General features: G+C 41.9%; 1 protein-coding gene across 3 annotated transcripts in view; it reads right to left on the bottom strand.

Moving 5' to 3' along the window:
* AGPAT1 (1-acylglycerol-3-phosphate O-acyltransferase 1) overlaps positions 1-18,716 on the bottom strand; it is a 40,591-nt gene extending 21,875 nt beyond the window's left edge. The window contains exons 1-2 of one of the 3 annotated variants that reach the window (XM_075259330.1): positions 18,294-18,716; positions 17,817-17,865 (exon numbers count right to left, since the gene is read on the bottom strand). The gene's annotated coding sequence lies outside the window, so the exon portion shown is untranslated. Of the gene's footprint in view, positions 1-17,255; positions 17,274-17,816; positions 17,866-18,293 lie in introns of those variants that run through there. The other 2 variants (XM_075259331.1, XM_075259332.1) reach the window with 2 other exon arrangements.
* Positions 18,717-19,449: the final 733 nt, after the last annotated feature.

Here is a 19,449-nt window from a genome sequence, read left to right as displayed (position 1 = left end):
ACCGGCAGAATAGTGAGCGCAGCTCTGGAGTATAATACAGGATAAGTAATGTAATGTATGTACACAGTGACTGTACCAGCAGAATAGTGAGCGCAGCTCTGGAGTATAATACAGGATAAGTAATGTAATGTATGTACACAGTGACTGTACCAGCAGAATAGTGAGCGCAGCTCTGGAGTATAATACAGGATAAGTAATGTAATGTATGTACACAGTGACTGCACCAGCAGAACAGTGAGCGCAGCTCTGGGGTATAATACAGGATAAGTAATGTAATGTATGTACACAGTGACTGTACCAGCAGAATAGTGAGCGCAGCTCTGGAGTATAATACAGGATAAGTAATGTAATGTATGTACACAGTGACTGCACCAGCAGAATAGTGAGCGCAGCTCTGGAGTATAATACAGGATAAGTAATGTATGTACACAGTGACTGCACCAGCATAATAGAGAGCGCAGCTCTGGGGTATAATACAGGATAAGTAATGTAATGTATGTACACAGTGACTGCACCAGCAGAATAGAGAGTGCAGCTCTGGGGTATAATACAGGATAAGTAATGTAATGTATGTACACAGTGACCGCACCAGCAGAATAGTGAGTGCAGCTCTGGAGTATAATACAGGATAAGTAATGTAATGTATGTACACAGTGACTGTACCAGCAGAATAGTGAGCGCAGCTCTGGAGTATAATACAGGATAAGTAATGTATGTACACAGTGACTGCACCAGCAGAATAGTGAGCGCAGCTCTGGAGTATAATACAGGATAAGTAATGTAATGTATGTACACAGTGACTGCACCGGCAGAATAGTGAGCGCAGCTCTGGAGTATAATACAGGATAAGTAATGTAATGTATGTACACAGTGACTGTACCGGCAGAATAGTGAGCGCAGCTCTGGAGTATAATACAGGATAAGTAATGTAATGTATGTACACAGTGACTGTACCGGCAGAATAGTGAGCGCAGCTCTGGAGTATAATACAGGATAAGTAATGTAATGTATGTACACAGTGACTGTACCAGCAGAATAGTGAGCGCAGCTCTGGAGTATAATACAGGATAAGTAATGTAATGTATGTACACAGTGACTGTACCAGCAGAATAGTGAGCGCAGCTCTGGAGTATAATACAGGATAAGTAATGTAATGTATGTACACAGTGACTGCACCAGCAGAACAGTGAGCGCAGCTCTGGGGTATAATACAGGATAAGTAATGTAATGTATGTACACAGTGACTGTACCAGCAGAATAGTGAGCGCAGCTCTGGAGTATAATACAGGATAAGTAATGTAATGTATGTACACAGTGACTGCACCAGCAGAATAGTGAGCGCAGCTCTGGAGTATAATACAGGATAAGTAATGTATGTACACAGTGACTGCACCAGCATAATAGAGAGCGCAGCTCTGGGGTATAATACAGGATAAGTAATGTAATGTATGTACACAGTGACTGCACCAGCAGAATAGAGAGTGCAGCTCTGGGGTATAATACAGGATAAGTAATGTAATGTATGTACACAGTGACTGTACCAGCAGAATAGTGAGTGCAGCTCTGGAGTATAATACAGGATAAGTAATGTAATGTATGTACACAGTGACTGTACCAGCAGAATAGTGAGTGCAGCTCTGGAGTATAATACAGGATAAGTAATGTAATGTATGTACACAGTGACTGTACCAGCAGAATAGTGAGTGCAGCTCTGGAGTATAATACAGGATGTAACTAAGAAATTGTAAATAAAAGACATTTCTGATAAGTGGTTCAGCTTTTTTTTACATACAGACTAAATGGGACTTTCGGGAAGATCACATCAGGTCCTCACTTGTTGCTTTATAGTAACTGGAAACCTCTGGCGATTGTGAAACTACAGGTCACAGCAAGTAATGCCAGGACTGGGCAAGACAGGGACATGGTGACAGACGTGAGGACAGCATATTCCTATAAACACATGAAGGAACACTGTCCTATTTCTGGATCTTTACAGTAAATAGAAATTGAAGTATAACATATCTATTGCTCCCTGTTATCAGCCATTTCAGGACGAGGATCCCTTTAACAAGGAGGGGTGTTTCCTATGTATCGGGTAGTTGTTACAGCCGTCATGTAGCGTTTATTCCATTGAGCTGTACGTACATGGAAAAAGTCAGCGCTCAGGTCCCTCTGGTAATTCTGGGTGGCGTGTAAACACAACGCAGTGTAATGGAGGCGCCACGTGTGCCCAGGGCTCTACGGCGGATACCTGGCATCACCCCTGGCAAATCTCCAAAACTGCGGCAGTGGATGAACAACCAATAGAAGATCAGCTTTCATTTCATGCTGATATTTTGCTATGGGCAACAAGGCCATATTTCAGGCCCCATTAATCCATGTCCTGTCTCTGCTCCACAATGACAGATTATTGCCACACATTTGACTAAGAGCGCTATTCTTCGTAAGATTTGCATAGAGGCGTCAGAATTAGGAGAAGTCGCCACAAACACCTCTTGATAATAACACCTCATAGACAGCCCTAAAGGATCCAAAAGCACCGACCCATCACCGTAGTCTGAAAACAGGTACAGACCTAAAGACCCATTCACATCTGCATTCAGGGACTCTGCTCAGGAACCCCCTGAACGGAGACCTATACGCATTAAAAAGCTGTTAGCTAGGAAACCTAAGGACCCCATAGACTATAATCGGGTCCGTGTGGTTTCCATACAAAACATCTGGAGGGTAAAGTCCTGCAAAAGGAAACCCAAATGCAGATGTGAACCAGGCCGTAAAAGTCTCATCCCAGAAGCCATTGCTCTCATAAATGTTTGATACAACGGACTCCATTGCGACACGAGAAGTGTGAATATTTTTATTAGGTTAGGGCCACAAGGCGACTTCACCCACAACTCTTGTCATGTGACCAAAGATTGCGTCTCACCTCGCGACTCCTTCACTAATATAAGTAAATGGTCTCACCTTGTGCGGTGACTGCAACTTCACGTCATAAAATAAAAAATTCCAGCAGCGCTCAGTCTTTTTGCAACAAAAAGTTTTGGCCACATTAAAAAAAGTCGCAGTGGAACCTGATAGGTCATGTACATACGACCGGGACCCCCACCAATCACCACAACACGGTACAGCAGCGGTCGAGCATGGGCGTCAATGTCAAAAAACAGGCGACTGCTGGATTTTAGCTGTCCGGCAAGTACCGGGGGCCTCAAAATAAACCAGTAAATCGCACAAATCTATTAAAAACTCTGACTCGTCATGGTAATGCGTACGATTCTCCGGGGGCGGCTTTTCCTCACATCACATGTGTAACTGATCATCCCTACGCCACAGACAGACAGCTCCACTTTCATAGGGAAGAAGTTTTTTGTTTTTCTTTTTAAAAAAATTCCCTATAAAGTGGTCGTTCTCTGAAAAGAGTCATGTCGGGGGAGCGGGGAATTGGGGCCTGAATGACGGCATCAACCTTTCCTGGAAGCAGTACTGCTTTCTAGGAACCAGGGGAGAAAAAAAAAATTACTATACAGAGTACAGGGCCCGAGGGGTCAGCCCATCCCTGGAGGCCCTGCCCTAGAGTTAAGAGATCAGTTTTCTTTATTAAGAAGCGGTTGTATGCTTAGGGAGAAGTCTGTTAGTAATAGGGAGGAGATGGAGGTGTGCGGTGCACCCGACTAACTTCCCCCAATGGTGTTTTTGACTGGGAACCCGCTTGATTTTATTGCAAAAACTGCACAACAACAACCAGTAGAAGAAGACACCAGATTTCTAATATCTCCTTTCTATGGTGAGATCTGATCACCAGGCCCGAAGCCTGAGACTGCACTACTGAGGAATTTGATGACAATATGTTCTGTTTTGACTTGTGTTCGGTACGATCAGTTTTTTGTCCCTTTCTTGTTACAACTGAAGTGAAAACTGATGCAAAAATGCACCAGGTGTCGACAGGCTTTTTAAAAAAAAAAAAAAAAATTCTACCCCCAAACCCTAATTTATCATCGGTTTTTACCCTGGTGGTCCATGAGACCAATAGAGTAGGGGGCACTAAACTAACTTTAGTAAAGGTCTGCTGACTGGGGGCCGCCGTCACGTAAAGGTCCGAACTCAACACATCCAGTATTTACGGTATTTTACCGACAAAAAGATGCGTCTGACTAGAAGACGTACTCCAAGTATAGACAAGAAAAACTAGGATTAGGTGGGAGGGGGTGACTAACAAGGCATTTTACTGTGACTGGGGGGCATTAAAGAGAATTATACTGTGAATGCGGGGGCATTAAGGAGCATTATACTGTGACTGGGGGGCATTAAAGAGAATTATACTGTGAGTGCGGGGCATTAAGGAGCATTATACTGTGAGTGCGGGGCATTAAGGAGCATTATACTGTGAGTGGGGGGCATTAAGGAGCATTATACTGTGAGTGCGGGGCATTAAAGAGCATTATACTGTGAATGGGGGGCATTATGGAGCATTATACTGTGAATGGGGGGCATTAAGGAGCATTATACTGTAAGTGGGGGCATTAAGGAGCATTATACTGTGAGTGCGGGGCATTAAGGAGCATTATACTGTGAGTGGGGGGCATTAAGGAGCATTATACTGTGAGTGGGGGGCATTAAGGAGCATTATACTGTGAGTGTGGGGCACTAAGGAGCATTATACTGTGAGCGGGGGGCATTACAGATCATTATACTGTGAGCGGGGGGCATTACAGATCATTATACTGTGAGCGGGGGGCATTAAAGAGCATTATACTGTGAGCGGGGGGCATTAAGGAGCATTATACTGTGAGTGGGGGGCATTAAAGAGCATTATACTGTGAGCGGGGGGCATTACAGATCATTAAACTGTGAGCGGGGGGCATTAAAGAGCATTATACTGTGAGCGGGGGGCATTAAGGAGCATTATACTGTGAGCGGGGGGCATTAAAGATCATTATACTGTGAATGGGGGGCATTACAGATCATTATACTGTGAGCGGGGGGCATTAAAGAGCATTATACTGTGAATGGGGGGCATTAAGGAGCATTATACTGTGAGCGGGGGCATTAAGGAGCATTATACTGTTAGCGGGGGCATTAAGGAGCATTATACTGTGAGTGTGGGGCATTAAGGAGCATTATACCGTGAGTGCGGGGCATTAAGGAGCATTATACTGTGAGCGGGGGGCATTAAGGAGCATTATACTGTGAGTGTGGGGCATTAAGGAGCATTACACTGTGAGCGGGGGCATTAAGGAGCATTATACTGTGAGCGGGGGCATTAAGGAGCATTATACTGTGAGTGCGGGGCATTAAGGAGCATTATACTGTGAGTGCGGGGCATTAAGGAGCATTATACTGTGAGTGTGGGGCATTAAGGAGCATTATACCGTGAGTGCGGGGCATTAAGGAGCATTATACTGTGTAGTGGCAGCATTACTGAGACTTTAATGCCCCTACACAGTATAATGCCCCATTATTTTGCCTCCATGCAGTTTGCTCCTTAGTACCCCCCTTACCTTTTGGTTTGTGGATTTGAGGAGCTGTGAGAAACTGTGAGGCATCTGGGGAGACAGGGGTTAATGGGAGTGTTAAAGTCGTCCATGAAGGGGGTAGGAAAGTCACAGGATAGAAAGGGGGGAAGCCAAGGGGTCCAGAAATTGGTAGGATGAGCCAGGTGGGCGGTAGATTACGACTACGCATAAGGTTACCGGGCGGAAACAACATGGCAACTCATAGCCAAAAACTCGTGTTAGAGCTGACTAGGGGGCGTGGCCCAGACCAAGCTGGGAAATGAAAGCTGTGATCTGATTGGTTGCTATGGGCAACAGCAGCCCTCTGCACTACTCCTTATACACAAGGCCTAGATTACTTAGAAACTGAATAACTTTATTTAAAACACTTACAGAAATACTTTATACGCTTAATATCAGAGCGTAATCTGATCGATATCATCCCAAACTGTACGTACGCCGCCAAAAAGTGATGGCGCTGTGAACACGGTGAGATGGACGCCATGACACAGAATTATTATCACTCAGGCACCCCCTCCCCCATGAACCTGATCCTGTTAACCCCGCGTGCTATGTAATACCATGTTTATTAGCAGGAGCGGGCAGCGCTATACAGGCGGACACACGACATCTGGAATTTATAGAACATTTTTTACATTCTTTGATTTTTTTTTCCTCACAGACGATCATAAGCTGCGGGGACGGAGCAATGGCCTCCAGCAGTACAATGACCTCCAATAGCACACGGCGCCGGCCCATGTGCGCGCTATTACAGCGGTCATACCATCTGGAAACTAACACTCACTAGCCGTGTGGAAACTACCACTCCCATCATGCTTACAGGACTAGCGTCAACTCAGCCGGAGAGCCACAGGTTGCAAACTCATTGCGGATAGTAATATATACCCATTAGATCACATGATGTGCCCCTCCCCCAATACAGTATACAGAAATATTGTACAAGTTATATATTACTACAGTACAGTGATATACATGGTACCCGCCATATATTACTACAGTACTGTGATGTCCATGGTACCTACAATATATTATTACATTACAGTATATTGCTATACATGGTACCCGCCATATATTACTGCAGTATAGTACTGTACACTGTATTTGCCATATATTACGGTACTACAGTACAGTTACATGGTACCCGCCATATATTACTGTAGTATAGTGCTATACATGGTACCCGCCATATATTACTGCAGTATAGTACTGTACACGGTATTTGCCATATATTACTGCAGTATAGTGCTATACATGGTAACCGCCATATATTACTACAGTATAGTGCTGTACACGGTATTTGCCATATATTACTGCAGTATAGTGCTATACATGGTACCCGCCATATATTACTGTAGTATAGTGCTATACATGGTACCCGCCATATATTACTGCAGTATAGTACTGTACACGGTATTTGCCATATATTACTGCAGTATAGTGCTATACATGGTAACCGCCATATATTACTACAGTATAGTGCTGTACACGGTATTTGCCATATATTACTGCAGTATAGTGCTATACATGGTACCCGCCATATATTACTACAGTATAGTGCTGTACACGGTATTTGCCATATATTACTACAGTATAGTGCTATACATGGTACCCGCCATATATTACTGTAGTATAGTGCTATACATGGTACCCGCCATATATTACTGTAGTATAGTGCTATACATGGTACCCGCCATATATTACTGTAGTATAGTGCTATACATGGTACCCACCATATATTACTACAGTATAGTGCTGTACACGGTATTTGCCATATATTACTACAGTACAGTACAATTACATGGTAACTGCCATATATTACTGCAGTATAGTGCTATACACGGTACCCGCCATATATTACTGCAGTGTAGTGCTATACATGGTACCCGCCATATATTACTGTAGTATAGTGCTATACATGGTACCCGCCATATATTACTGCAGTGTAGTGCTATACATGGTACCCGCCATATATTACTGTAGTATAGTGCTATACATGGTACCCGCCATATATTACTGTAGTATAGTGCTATACATGGTACCCACCATATATTACTACAGTATAGTGCTGTACACGGTATTTGCCATATATTACTACAGTACAGTACAATTACATGGTACCCGCCATATATTACTGCAGTGTAGTGCTATACACGGTACCCGCCATATATTACTGTAGTATAGTGCTATACATGGTACCCACCATATATTACTGTAGTATAGTGCTGTACACGGTATTTGCCATATATTACTACAGTACAGTACAATTACATGGTACCCGCCATATATTACTGCAGTGTAGTGCTATACATAGTACCCGCCATATATTACTACAGTATAGTGCTATACATGGTACCCACCATATATTACTACAGTATAGTGCTGTACACGGTATTTGCCATATATTACTACAGTATAGTGCTGTACACGGTATTTGCCATATATTACTACAGTATAGTGCTATACATGGTACCCGCCATATATTACTGCAGTGTAGTGCTGTACACGGTATTTGCCATATATTACTACAGTACAGTACAATTACATGGTAACCGCCATATATTACTGCAGTGTAGTGCTATACACGGTACCCGCCATATATTACTGTAGTATAGTGCTATACATGGTACCCGCCATATATTACTGTAGTATAGTGCTATACATGGTACCCGCCATATATTACTGTAGTATAGTGCTATACATGGTACCCACCATATATTACTACAGTATAGTGCTGTACACGGTATTTGCCATATATTACTACAGTACAGTACAATTACATGGTAACCGCCATATATTACTGCAGTGTAGTGCTATACATGGTACCCGCCATATATTACTGTAGTATAGTGCTATACATGGTACCCACCATATATTACTACAATATAGTGCTGTACACGGTATTTGCCATATATTACTACAGTACAATTACATGGTAACCGCCATATATTACTGCAGTATAGTGCTATACATGGTACCCGCCATATATTACTGCAGTATAGTGCTATACATGGTACCCGCCATATATTACTGCAGTGTAGTGCTATACATGGTACCCACCATATATTACTACAGTATAGTGCTGTACACGGTATTTGCCATATATTACTACAGTATAGTGCTGTACACGGTATTTGCCATATATTACTACAGTATAGTGCTGTACACGGTATTTGCCATATATTACTACAGTATAGTGCTGTACACGGTATTTGCCATATATTACTACAGTATAGTGCTGTACACGGTATTTGCCATATATTACTACAGTACAGTACAATTACATGGTAACCGCCATATATTACTGCAGTGTAGTGCTATACACGGTACCCGCCATATATTACTGTAGTATAGTGCTATACATGGTACCCGCCATATATTACTGTAGTATAGTGCTATACATGGTACCCGCCATATATTACTGTAGTATAGTGCTATACATGGTACCCGCCATATATTACTGTAGTATAGTGCTATACATGGTACTCACCATATATTACTACAGTATAGTGCTGTACATGGTACCCACCATATATTACTACAGTATAGTGCTGTACACGGTATTTGCCATATATTACTACAGTGTAGTGCTATACATGGTACCCGCCATATATTACTGCAGTGTAGTGCTATACATGGTACCCGCCATATATTACTGTAGTATAGTGCTATACATGGTACCCACCATATATTACTACAATATAGTGCTGTACACGGTATTTGCCATATATTACTACAGTACAATTACATGGTAACCGCCATATATTACTGCAGTATAGTGCTATACATGGTACCCGCCATATATTACTACAGTATAGTGCTGTACACGGTATTTGCCATATATTACTACAGTACAGTACAATTACATGGTAACCGCCATATATTACTGCAGTATAGTGCTATACATGGTACCCGCCATATATTACTGCAGTGTAGTGCTATACATGGTACCCGCCATATATTACTGTAGTATAGTGCTATACATGGTACCCGCCATATATTACTGCAGTTTAGTGCTATACATGGTACCCGCCATATATTACTGTAGTATAGTGCTATACATGGTACCCGCCATATATTACTACAGTATAGTGCTGTACACGGTATTTGCCATATATTACTACAGTATAGTGCTGTACACGGTATTTGCCATATATTACTACAGTATAGTGCTATACATGGTACCCGCCATATATTACTGCAGTGTAGTGCTGTACACGGTATTTGCCATATATTACTACAGTACAGTACAATTACATGGTAACCGCCATATATTACTGCAGTGTAGTGCTATACACGGTACCCGCCATATATTACTGTAGTATAGTGCTATACATGGTACCCGCCATATATTACTGTAGTATAGTGCTATACATGGTACCCGCCATATATTACTGTAGTATAGTGCTATACATGGTACCCACCATATATTACTACAGTATAGTGCTGTACACGGTATTTGCCATATATTACTACAGTACAGTACAATTACATGGTAACCGCCATATATTACTGCAGTGTAGTGCTATACATGGTACCCGCCATATATTACTGTAGTATAGTGCTATACATGGTACCCACCATATATTACTACAATATAGTGCTGTACACGGTATTTGCCATATATTACTACAGTACAATTACATGGTAACCGCCATATATTACTGCAGTATAGTGCTATACATGGTACCCGCCATATATTACTGCAGTATAGTGCTATACATGGTACCCGCCATATATTACTGCAGTGTAGTGCTATACATGGTACCCACCATATATTACTACAGTATAGTGCTGTACACGGTATTTGCCATATATTACTACAGTATAGTGCTGTACACGGTATTTGCCATATATTACTACAGTATAGTGCTGTACACGGTATTTGCCATATATTACTACAGTATAGTGCTGTACACGGTATTTGCCATATATTACTACAGTATAGTGCTGTACACGGTATTTGCCATATATTACTACAGTACAGTACAATTACATGGTAACCGCCATATATTACTGCAGTGTAGTGCTATACACGGTACCCGCCATATATTACTGTAGTATAGTGCTATACATGGTACCCGCCATATATTACTGTAGTATAGTGCTATACATGGTACCCGCCATATATTACTGTAGTATAGTGCTATACATGGTACCCGCCATATATTACTGTAGTATAGTGCTATACATGGTACTCACCATATATTACTACAGTATAGTGCTGTACATGGTACCCACCATATATTACTACAGTATAGTGCTGTACACGGTATTTGCCATATATTACTACAGTGTAGTGCTATACATGGTACCCGCCATATATTACTGCAGTGTAGTGCTATACATGGTACCCGCCATATATTACTGTAGTATAGTGCTATACATGGTACCCACCATATATTACTACAATATAGTGCTGTACACGGTATTTGCCATATATTACTACAGTACAATTACATGGTAACCGCCATATATTACTGCAGTATAGTGCTATACATGGTACCCGCCATATATTACTACAGTATAGTGCTGTACACGGTATTTGCCATATATTACTACAGTACAGTACAATTACATGGTAACCGCCATATATTACTGCAGTATAGTGCTATACATGGTACCCGCCATATATTACTGCAGTGTAGTGCTATACATGGTACCCGCCATATATTACTGCAGTTTAGTGCTATACATGGTACCCGCCATATATTACTGTAGTATAGTGCTATACATGGTACCCGCCATATATTACTACAGTATAGTGCTGTACACGGTATTTGCCATATATTACTACAGTATAGTGCTGTACACGGTATTTGCCATATATTACTACAGTATAGTGCTATACATGGTACCCGCCATATATTACTACAGTATAGTGCTGTACACGGTACCCGCCATATATTACTGTAGTATAGTGCTATACATGGTACCCGCCATATATTACTGTAGTATAGTGCTATACATGGTACCCGCCATATATTACTGTAGTATAGTGCTATACATGGTACCCGCCATATATTACTGTAGTATAGTGCTATACATGGTACTCACCATATATTACTACAGTATAGTGCTGTACATGGTACCCACCATATATTACTACAGTATAGTGCTGTACACGGTATTTGCCATATATTACTACAGTGTAGTGCTATACATGGTACCCGCCATATATTACTGCAGTGTAGTGCTATACATGGTACCCGCCATATATTACTGTAGTATAGTGCTATACATGGTACCCACCATATATTACTACAATATAGTGCTGTACACGGTATTTGCCATATATTACTACAGTACAATTACATGGTACCCGCCATATATTACTACAGTATAGTGCTGTACACGGTATTTGCCATATATTACTACAGTACAGTACAATTACATGGTAACCGCCATATATTACTGCAGTATAGTGCTATACATGGTACCCGCCATATATTACTGCAGTGTAGTGCTATACATGGTACCCGCCATATATTACTGTAGTATAGTGCTATACATGGTACCCGCCATATATTACTGTAGTATAGTGCTATACATGGTACCCGCCATATATTACTGTAGTATAGTGCTATACATGGTACCCGCCATATATTACTGTAGTATAGTGCTATACATGGTACCCGCCATATATTACTACAGTATAGTGCTGTACACGGTATTTGCCATATATTACTACAGTATAGTGCTGTACACGGTATTTGCCATATATTACTACAGTACAGTACAATTACATGGTACCCGCCATATATTACTGCAGTATAGTGCTATACATGGTACCCGCCATATATTACTGCAGTGTAGTGCTATACATGGTACCCACCATATATTACTACAGTATAGTGCTGTACACGGTATTTGCCATATATTACTACAGTATAGTGCTATACATGGTACCCGCCATATATTACTGTAGTATAGTGCTGTACATGGTACCCACCATATATTACTGTAGTATAGTGCTGTACACGGTATTTGCCATATATTACTGCAGTGTAGTGCTATACATGGTACCCGCCATATATTACTGTAGTATAGTGCTATACATGGTACCCACCATATATTACTACAGTATAGTGCTGTACACGGTATTTGCCATATATTACTACAGTACAGTACAATTACATGGTAACCGCCATATATTACTGCAGTATAGTGCTATACATGGTACCCGCCATATATTACTGCAGTGTAGTGCTATACATGGTACCCACCATATATTACTACAGTATAGTGCTGTACACGGTATTTGCCATATATTACTACAGTATAGTGCTATACATGGTACCCGCCATATATTACTGTAGTATAGTGCTATACATGGTACCCACCATATATTACTACAGTATAGTGCTGTACACGGTATTTGCCATATATTACTACAGTATAGTGCTATACATGGTACCCGCCATATATTACTACAGTATAGTGCTATACATGGTACCCACCATATATTACTACAGTATAGTGCTGTACACGGTATTTGCCATATATTACTACAGTATAGTGCTGTACACGGTATTTGCCATATATTACTACAGTATAGTGCTGTACACGGTATTTGCCATATATTACTACAGTATAGTGCTATACATGGTACCCGCCATATATTACTACAGTATAGTGCTGTACACGGTATTTGCCATATATTACTACAGTATAGTGCTGTACACGGTATTTGCCATATATTACTACAGTACAGTACAATTACATGGTACCCGCCATATATTACTACAGTATAGTGCTGTACATGGTACCCGCCATATATTACTGCAGTGTAGTGCTATACATAGTACCCGCCATATATTACTACAGTATAGTGCTGTACACGGTATTTGCCATATATTACTACAGTACAGTACAATTACATGGTAATCGCCATATATTACTGCAGTATAGTGCTATACACGGTATTTGCCATATATTACTACAGTATAGTGCTATACATGGTACCCGCCATATATTACTACAGTATAGTGCTGTACACGGTATTTGCCATATATTACTACAGTATAGTGCTATACATGGTACCCGCTATATATTACTGCAGTGTAGTGCTATACATGGTACCCGCCATATATTACTACAGTATAGTGCTATACATGGTACCCACCATATATTACTACAGTATAGTGCTATACATGGTACCCACCATATATTACTACAGTATAGTGCTGTACACGGTATTTGCCATATATTACTACAGTACAGTGCTATTACATGGTAACCGCCATATATTACTGCAGTATAGTGCTGTACACGGTATCTGCCATGTCTTACTACAGTGCTATACATGGTACTGGCCATGCATTACTATAGTATAGTGTCATACATGGTACCTGCCAAATATTACTACAGTATAGTGACATACCTGGTACCCAAATATTTTTACAGTATAGTGATATACAGTACAGACCAAAAGTTTGGCCTCACCTTCTCATTCTGTGAGTTTTCTGTATTTCCATGACTATGACAATTGTAGATCACACTGAAAGCATCAAAACTCAGAAGTAACACATGTGGGATTATAGACTTACCAAACAGTGTGACACAACTGAAAATACCGTATGTCTTATGTTCTAGGTTCTTGAAAGTAGCCACCTTTTGCATTGATTCCTGCTTTGCACACTCTTGGCATTCTCTTGATGAGCTTCATGAGGTAGTCACCAGAAATGGTCTTCCAACAGAGTTCCCAGAGATGTTTAGCACTTGTTGGCCCTTTTGCCTTCACTCTGCGGTCCAGCTCACCCCCAAACCATCTCGATTGGGTGACTGTGGAGGTCGGGTCATCTGGCATAGCCCCCCATCACTCTCCTTCTTGGTCACAGCCTGGAGGTGTTTGGGGTCATTGTCCTGTTGAAAAATAAATGATGGTCCAACTAAACGCAAACCGGATGAAATAGCATGCCGCTGCAAGATGCTGTGGTAGTCATGCTGGTTCAGTATAAATCCCCAATAGTGTCACCAGCAAAGCACCCCCACACCATCACACCTCCTCCTCCATGCTTCACGGTGGGAACCAGGCATGTAGACTCCATCCGTTCACCTTTTCTGCCTCGCATAAAGACACGGTGGTTGGAACCAAAGATCTCACATCTGGACTCATCAGACTTTGGCACAGATTTCCACTGGTCTAATGTCCATTCCTTGTGGTCTCTTCTGCTTGTTACCTGTCCTTAGCAGTGGTTTTCTAGCAGCTATTTTACCATGAAGGCCGGCTGCTTCACAAAGTCTCCTCTTACCAGTTGTTGTAGAGATGTGTCTGCTGCTAGAACTCTGTGTGGCATTGACCTGGTAACCTGCGATTTCTGAGGCTGGTGACTCGGATGAACTTATCCTCCGCAGCAGAGGTGACTCTTGGTCTTCCTTTCCTGGGGCGGTGCTCATCCTCCGCAGCAGAGGTGACTCTTGGTCTTCCTTTCCTCATGTCAGCCAGTTTCTTTGTAGCCCTTGATCGTTTATGCAACTGCACTTGGGCACACTTTCAAAGTTTTCCCAATTTTTCTTAAAGTAATGATGGCCACTCGTTTTTCTTCACTTAGTTGATTTTTTCTTGCCATAATACAAATTCTACCAGTCTATTCAGTAGGACTATCAGCTTTGTATCCAACCTGACTTCTGCACAACACAACTGATGGTCCCAACCCCATTTATAAGACAAGAAATCCCACTTATTACCCCTGACAGGGCACACCTGTGATGTGAGAACCATTCCCGGTGACTACCTCATGGAGCTCATCAAAAGAATGCCAAGAGTGTGCAAAGCAGGAATCAAAGCAAAAGGAACCGAGAATAGAAGACAGATTGTCAGTTGTGTCCCACTGTTTGGTAAGTCTATAATCCCACATGAGTTACTTCTGAGTTTTGATGCCTTCAGTGTGAATCTACAATTGTCATAGTCATGAAAATACCGAAAACTCACAGAATGAGAAGGTGAGGCCAAACTTTTGGTCTGTACTGTATATATAAGTATGGTACCCACAATGTATAATTGCCACATATTACCATGTAGTGATATACATGGTACCCGCCGTATATTATTACCATATAGTGCTGTACGTGGTACCCGCCATATATAATTACACTATAGTGCTGTACATGGTACCCGCCATATATTATTACACTATACATGGTACCCGCCATACATTATTACACTATAATACTATACATGGTACCCGCCATATATTATTACACTATACATGGTACCCGCCATACATTATTACACTATACGTGGTACCCGCCATACATTATTACACTATAATACTATACATGGTACCCGCCATATATTACACTATAGTGCTGTACGTGGTACCCGCCATATATTATTACACTATACATGGTACCCGCCATACATTATACATTATACATATATATTACACTATAATACTATACATGGTACCCGCCGTATATTATTACCATATAGTGCTGTACATGGTACCCGCCATATATTATTACACTATAATACTATACATGGTACCCCGCCATATATTATAACACTATAGTGCTGTACGTGGTACCCGCCATACATTATTACACTATAGTGCTGTACATGGTACCCGCCATACATTATTACACTATAGTGCTGTACATGGTACCCGCCATACATTATTACACTATAGTGCTGTACATGGTACCCGCCATACATTATTACACTATAATACTGTACATGGTACCCGCCATATATTATTACACTATAATACTATACATGGTACCCGCCATATATTATTACACTATAATACTGTACATGGTACCCGCCATATATTATTACACTATAGTGCTGTACATGGTACCCGCCATACATTATTACACTATAATACTGTACATGGTACCCGCCATATATTATTAGACTATAATACTATACATGGTATCCCGCCATATATTATTACACTATAATACTGTACATGGTACCCGCCATACATTATTACACTATAATACTGTAAATGGTACCCGCCATATATTATTACACTATAGTGCTGTACATGGTACCCGCCATACATTACACTATAATACTGTACATGGTACCCGCCATATATTATTACACTATACATGGTACCCGCCATATATTATTACACTATACATGGTACCCGCCATATATTATTACACTATACGTGGTACCCGCCATATATTATTACACTATACGTGGTACCCGCCATATATTATTACACTATAGTGCTGTATATGGTACCCGCCATATATTATTACACTATAGTGCTGTATATGGTACCCGCCATATATTATTACACTATACATGGTACCCGCCATACATTATTACACTATAATACTATATTCAGTACCTGCCATACATTATTACACTATACATGGTACCCGCCATATATTATTACACTATAATACTATACACGGTACCCGCCATATATTATTACACTATACACGGTACCCGCCATATATTATTACACTATACACGGTACCCGCCATATATTATTACACTATACATGGTACCAGCCATACATTATTACACTATACATGGTACCCGCCATACATTATTACACTATAATACTATACATGGTACCCGCCATACATTATTACACTATAATACTATACATGGTACCCGCCATACATTATTACACTATAATACTATACATGGTACCCGCCATACATTATTACACTATAATACTATACATGGTACCCGCCATACATTATTACGCTATAATACTATACATGGTACCCGCCATACATTATTACACTATAATACTATACATGGTACCCGCCGTGACTGACCTGTACACAGAGGGTCCCCGTCATATATTATTACACTATAGTGCTGTACATGGTACCCGCCATATATTATTACACTATAATACTATACATGGTACCCGCCATACATTATTACACTATAATACTATACATGGTACCCGCCATACATTATTACACTATAATACTATACATGGTACCCGCCATACATTATTACACTATAATACTATACATGGTACCCACCATACATTATTACACTATACATGGTACCCGCCATGACTGACCTGTACACAGAGGGTCCCCGTCATATATTATTACACTATAGTGCTGTACATGGTACCCGCCATATATTATCACACTATAATACTATACATGGTACCCGCCATACATTATTACACTATAATACTATACATGGTACCCGCCATACATTATTACACTATAATACTATACATGGTACCCGCCATACATTATTACACTATAATACTATACATGGTACCCGCCATACATTATTACACTATAATACTATACATGGTACCCGCCATACATTATTACACTATAATACTATACATGGTACCCGCCGTGACTGACCTGTACACAGAGGGTCCCCGTCAGGCTTCCTGTTGTGTTTCAGCAGACTCTGGGGTGTAAGCAGAGACAGGATTGAAGCCCCCGGCACATGATACCCTCCAGCCCTGGTGCTATATGGTAAACGCTATGCCCCTCACTCCACAAGCTCCTTTACTTCCTCCTGTGCCCCCTCCTCCTATTCTCTTCCCTCCTCTCCTATCAGTGACAGCTTCCTCCTCTCTTCTAAAGTTTCTGATCCCCCCAAGTTTTTAGACTGACCCCCGATCTACTCCATAGATCTCCCCCCTGCAAAGTGCACTGCTGCACCCCTGCATCCTGCCCCCTCCCCAGATACCTAATCTACTAATCCACCCTCCCCCCGGGGGTGCAATCTAATGCACAATCAGGTACCATCTGCTCTACTTCTTCTCCCCCCTCCAAGATGCTGATGTAACGGTCCGCTCCTATTATAAAAGTAACAAAATGGCCAGTACTAACTGTCTAAAGAGGGGTGATGAGAATCAGTGTACCCCAAGAACTGAAATCTGGAGGGATGCCAGGTCCAACAGCTGCTGCAGGAGAGACAGGGGGAGATGGAGGCAAGAGCTGGGGAGCGGGGATTTATAGCAGGGGAGGGGGAGATGTCACACAGGAGGCAACATCAACACTGGATGACAGAGGGGAGATACCAAGTATCAATGGCCGCACAGGATGACAGCACAGGAGGCAGCAGGGAAAAGGAGGGAAAGGGGCAGTGGAGGGAGACACTGGGGAGGGGTCTGGGGGACAGGGGAGGGAGGGGCAACTCCACAGCCCCGGGGAGGGGGCAGCAAAAGCCAAACAGCAGCAGATCAGGGGCAGCAGGAGGCCGCAGAGGGGCAGGAGGCAGCCGGAGCCCACTACAGTCTGCAGATGGAGAGGGACTGAGACAGGGGGCGGAGCCAGGCCGGGGCATGATGGGAAGTGTAGTCCTCAGCCTGACTACTGCAAAGCATTGTGGGAACGGCAGCCCTGATCTCTGAGAGGTGAGGTGATGTGCGCAGGCGCGGGAGCTTAACCCTTACTGTGTCACAGATCAGGGGATTAACCCTTACTGCGCCACAGATCAGAGCATTAACCCTTACTGTGCCACAGATCAGATCATTAACCCTTACTGCACCACAAATCAGGGGATTAACCCTTACTGCGCCACAGATCACAGCATTAACCCTTACTGTGCCATAGATCAGAGGATTAACCCTTACTGTGTCACAGATCACAGCATTAACCCTTACTGCGCCATAGATCAGGGGATTAACCCTTACTGCGCCACAGATCAGAGCATTAACCCTTACTGTGCCACAGATCAGATCATTAACCCTTACTGCGCCATAGATCAGGGGATTAACCCTTACTGCGCCATAGATCAGGGGATTAACCCTTATTGCACCATAGATCAGGGGGTTAACCCTTACTGCACCACAGATCACAGCATTAACCCTTACTGTGCCACAGATCAGATCATTAACCCTTACTGCGCCATAGATCAGGGGATTAACCCTTATTGCACCATAGATCAGGGGGTTAACCCTTACTGCACCACAGATCACAGCATTAACCCTTACTGTGCCACAGATCAGATCATTAACCCTTACTGCGCCATAGATCAGGGAAT

The sequence above is a fragment of the Leptodactylus fuscus genome, chromosome 11, assembly GCF_031893055.1.
Source record: "Leptodactylus fuscus isolate aLepFus1 chromosome 11, aLepFus1.hap2, whole genome shotgun sequence".
NCBI lineage: Eukaryota > Metazoa > Chordata > Amphibia > Anura > Leptodactylidae > Leptodactylus > Leptodactylus fuscus.
Note: the sequence above shows the minus strand (reverse complement) of the source record. Positions and strands in the feature narration are given on the sequence as shown.